This window comes from Elaeis guineensis, chromosome 2, assembly GCF_000442705.2.
Source record: "Elaeis guineensis isolate ETL-2024a chromosome 2, EG11, whole genome shotgun sequence".
In the NCBI taxonomy this organism is placed as follows: Eukaryota; Viridiplantae; Streptophyta; class Magnoliopsida; order Arecales; family Arecaceae; genus Elaeis; species Elaeis guineensis.
The window spans coordinates 118,099,064-118,104,396 of record NC_025994.2 but is presented as its reverse complement, the minus strand read 5'-3'; positions in this window follow the sequence as shown (position 1 = coordinate 118,104,396).

Here is a 5,333-nt window from a genome sequence, read left to right as displayed (position 1 = left end):
CAAGACCAGCATCCTGATCTTCTCCTCAACTTTCTCGTCAATGCTGAGGAGGTTGGTGAGGATCTTTTGAAAGTGACTGAGATACTCCTGTACTCTCTATCTCTCAGTCATCCATAGTTGGTAGAATTGCCTCCAGAGGAAGAGATATTGGTGAGAGACTTCATCATATACAACTCTTCGAGCTTCGACCACAACATTGTCGGAAAAATCTTGCCAAGCACATGGATCACCACCTCATTCGTTAGGTACAAGCAAATTGTACTCACTGTCTGTATCTGGAGCCACCTCCAATCTTGTACCTCCATGGTAGTCGGTTTCTCCTCGCACAAGTGAGTATTAATCAACCCTTGCTGGATGAGCACGTCCTTCACCCTTACCTGCCACAAAGAGAAATTACTCTTTCTATCAAACCTATTGATTTTTATCTTGATTGAACTTATTTTTTCCATCTTCAATCTTAGTCACCACCGCCGCAATCTATATCCGAATACCGCCTCGCTTTGATATCATTTTTTGGAGATGTCTGGTTAAGACACCATCTCCATAGGATCTTTTTGATACCACGCATCGCAATAGAAAGAAAGAAGAAATAAAACAAAAATAATCAAATACGTGTATCAGTCAAAAGGCTCGCCTTCACAGGTTATGCAAGCTTCACTATGAAAAAAAAAATTACAAGAGGAGACCACACCCTCAATCCTCGTATACCCAATCTTTTCCTCACAAGAAGCTCTTCTTCACAAAAACTCTTTTTTAGGAAGACCTCCTGAACCTCTGAAGTGACCGCTATTCGCTACCTGACAGTCTACATGAGGCACCCCTACCTTTGCTCTCTGTCAGTTTCTCTCAGTCTGACACTGTTCTGAATCCTCAATCGAACATACCACTATTGCCTTGTTCATCCACAAGTGCCTTTAAAAGCCTCAGATCGATTCCCATGCAAATTTGGATTCCTGATAGCACACAGCAAACCATTTCACCATTGGATTGTGACGCTTGCTCATTGGGCCATTCGATCGCACCTCAACATGCGCTGTACACCCTTGATCGGCATCTGGACCGCTCGATCAAGCCCAAAATGATGCCCACACCGTCGATCATGCGTCTGGTCCACAAAAACCCCTGTAAACTGTGAGAAACTAGTACGAAATGCCCACCGATCCACCATGGACCGTGCGAAACCTAGGGAAAACGCCCGCCCAATCCATGTGGGTCCTTATGGACCACCGATCCACACATTGCATGTGGACCGTGTGGGAAAACCATGTGGGCCGCGTCCCACACGTGCCCGTGTGGGCCTGGGCCACGCGCCACACGCGCTCGTGCATCCATGCACTGGGCCACGCGCTCACGGCCGTCCTGCGCACCACCGCATGCGCTCACTCCGCCAGCCCACTGCCGGCCTCTGCCATCCCATAAGCTGTGCCATCTTCTATCGAGCGTATCTCCTTCATCCGATCTCTGTTTGGACTATTCTTGGGTTTGTTAGACTCCATTCGTTATCGTGGATCTCACTGTAAGCTCAATATGGATCAAATTTTGAGGCATCAAATCCTAACATCTTTCTGTCTCTTTTCTTAATGTGAATTAAGTACGTCTCTTTTAGCTTTTTTTTTTAATATTTTTTTATTTTTTTTATATTCTCCCATTTTTTCATTCATATCAAATATATATAATTAAAATAATTTTTAGTTAGTTATTATAATTTCAATATTAAATAATATCTATAAATTTACTATAATTTTCTTTATAATATTTTATTATAAAAATTATTTAAAATATTACATATTATTATTTTTATATATTTTATTATTTTTTTAAAAATAATATTTATTATTATTATTATTATTTTATTTTTTATTATATTAATTTTATAAAATAAAATTTTTAGATCCGTCGCTGGTGCAGTCTCTATTTCCATCGAACTTTCAACCGGCGATAGCTCACCCGGCATTCGCTAAGGGAGAGCAAACCATGTCTGAGATTGATCCATCTGTTGGAGTTGAGGCTACGGAGCTCTATGCTGATGTCAAGTATATCACTGTGGATGAATACCCGAACGGCTTTATCTAACTTACGTCAGAGACGTTAATCTATCGAACGCACTCCCAAATAAACACTCTCACTGAGTGCTACAAAGGATATAACGAAATTCGTCTGGAGTATTTGGATTCTATTGCGGCCAATCGCCTCGTCGTCCGATCGCCGGGGAACGAGCGCCTGCAAAAAAGGAAGTCCACACTGACCGGAAGCGGCTCCGGCGGGGACCCTCCGACGGTCAAGTCAGAGAGGAGACTGGGCAACAGTGAAATGAAGACAGAGAGCTCAATCGAGAGAGAGAGAGAGGGGGGAGTAAGCCTGTTGTTTCGAAGGGCCTCTAGCACTGTAGCCTTCCCCGATATATATAGTGGAGCGTAGTATGGCGCCGTCATTAATGGCGCAGACAATTGAGGAATTGTCAACTCACTATAGACTGTCAGAGTCGCCGTGAAAGTATCACATCGCCGTGGGGCTGTCCAATCGCTAGGGTTGACAATGCCCTGGTGGGATAATGCCCCTAGGCGGCAGTGCCGCATGCCGTTGTCAGGACTGATAGGCTCTGGCGGCTGTACGGCGATCGGAGGAGTCGACCGACCCTAGGTCGGTGGCCAGCTGTGTGGCACCGGGTGGAGATTCGGGCCCCTCCGATGGTCAGTCGGGCATGTTGCGAGAGTCGGCCATCAGACTTCCTGGTTCAGTCGGTCGGGAGAGTGGAAAAGGTCTGTCCGATCAACATATCCTCCGTCGGTAAAGGGCCGTTAATCGGTCGGTGATGGCGTTCGGTCGATCGGTCGGTCGGCCAGTCGGTCCGTCGGGCGTCGGCCGGTCGGTCGGTCGGCGGTCGGCCAGTAGGCGGTCGGCCAGTCGGTAGGCCGGTCGGTCGGTCGTCAGGGTCGGTCGCGGTCGGTCGGCCGTTCGGTCGGTCGTCGGGGTGTCCGTCGGAGTCGTCCGTCGGGGTCGTCGGTCGGGGTCTGTCGGACTCATCCGTCAGAGTCGTCGGTCGGAGTCGTCCGTCAGAGTCGTCCGTCGGGGTCGTCCGTCGGAGTCGTCCGTCGGGGTCGACGGTCGGAGTCGTCCGTCGGACTCATCCGTCAGAGTCGTCGGTCGGAGTCATTCGTCGAGTCGTCTGTCGGGATCGGTCTGTCAGAGTCGTCCGTCGATCGTCGGTCGGTATATCCCAACAGTTGCCCCCCCACTCCTGAGTCCGATGTCGTGTTGGCTCGCATGAACACGTGGGCGACGGCTTCGGACGAAAGGAGTGGTTTTCCATCTCGTCTTGCCCTGACTCTGGCGATCACATCAACGAACGATCCAATATCGGTCGTCCCGACTGTAGGTCGAGCATGCACGTCGGGTCGGAGGTCGGCCAACCTCCGAACGTTGCTCGTCGACACGATCATTCTGCAGAATCTGATAGTCGAGTAGCATCCGATGTATTCGGATAGGATAAACGATGGCAAGTCGAATATCCATTGTCCAGCCTTGGTGGAGTATGCGTCGGGATGTATGATAAATGGTGGCAAGCCGAATATCCTTCGATCGGTCGTGACCAGATCGGTATGTCGCGAATACGCTGCGGTCGTCTTGGCATTTTGCCTTTCCTAGTCGAAGCTAAGTCGGCAAGTTAGCCAGCCGCATTAGTCGAAGCCCTTTGCCTTCAGAGGTGGGGGCCGTCGTAGATATCCGCTCCTTCGATCTTCGTCGGTAGAATCCGATATGTCCTCGACGATCGGACGTAGATTGAGCAATTGGTTCGGCGATTCGTGATCAGGCCGACGACGGAGTCATAGATTCGGCCGATCGGCAATCGAGCCATGTTGGTCGGGGCCTTTTGCCTTCAAAGGCTGAGGCCGTTGATTTCGGCGATCGGTGATCGAGCCGTTGATTCGGCGATCGATGATCGAGCCGTTGATTCGGCGATCGGCAATCAAGCCATGTTGGTCGGGGCCTTTTGCCTTCAAAGGCTGAGGCCGTCGATTTCGGTGATCGAGCCGTTGATTCGGCGATCGACAATCGAGCCATGTTGGTCGGGGCCTTTTTGCCTTCAGAGGTCGAGGCCGTCGGTTCGACGATCGATGATCGAGTCATGTTGGTCGGGGCCTTTTGCCTTCAGAGGCCGAGGCCGTCGGTTCGACGATCGATGATCGAGTCATGTTGGTCGGGGCCTTTTGCCTTCAGAGGCCGAGGCCGTCGGTTCGACGATCGATGATCGAGTCATGTTGGTCGGGGCCTTTTGCCTTCAGAGACCGAGGCCGTCGGTTCGACGATCGATGATCGAGTCATGTTGGTCGGGGCCTTTTGTCTTCAGAGGCGAGGCCGTTGGTTCGACGATCGATGATCGAGTCATGTTGGTCGGGGCCTTTTGCCTTCAAAGGCTGAGGCCGTCGATTTCAGTGATCGGTGATCGAGCCGTTGATTCGGCGATCGACAATCGAGTCGTTGATTCGGCGATCGACAATCGAGCCATGTTGGTCGGGGCCTTTTGCCTTCAGAGGCCGAGGCCGTCGTAGATTCTTCGCTCCTTCGATCTCTATCAGGATCTGCACACGAGGAGCGGGGAGAGGGGTGTAGGAGTCATATCTGCGATGCGTCGGTCTCGGACTCCGTCGTCGGGGCAAGACCCATCTATCGGTGGAGGGCCTGCTGGGTTCAGCATGGGCCCGACCTTTCTTCCATTTTTCTTTTCGGCCCGTGCCTTAAGTCAGGCGCCGGTCGGAAGCTCCTTCGTCCGCGCGTATGTACTTGTGCGCACGCTCCAGCAGTTCGACGTATGTTCGGGGGAGGGTTTTGTCCAGGGAGTAGGTGAACCGGGATGTCCTTAACCCCCGTTTCATGGCCGAGATGGTCATGTCTCCATTGAGGTCCCGGACCTCAAGCGTGGCCGCGTTGAATCGCATCACGAAGTATCGTAGAGTCTCATTTTCTCTCTGCTTGAGGGAGAAAAGACTGTCCGGGTTCGTGACGGCTTCCGACTGATGCTGAAATGGACCACGAAGGAATGCTCGAGCTGTCCGAAGGAGTGGATACTTCCCGATCGAAGATCGGAGTACCAGTCCTGGCAGCTTTGCGGAGCGTGCGGGGAAGCCGATGCAAAGGAGAGCGTCGGTTGCCCCTTGAATCGTCATGAGAGCTTTGTAGCTCTCAAGGTGGTCGATTGGGGTCGTGGAGCCGTCGTATGGCTCCACGTGCGGCATCTTGAACCGCTGGAGATCGGTTCGTCGAGGATGAGTCGGGAGAGAGGTTGGGTAGTCTGAAAGTCGACGTCGTTTGAAGACTTCTGGCCGTCTACCTGC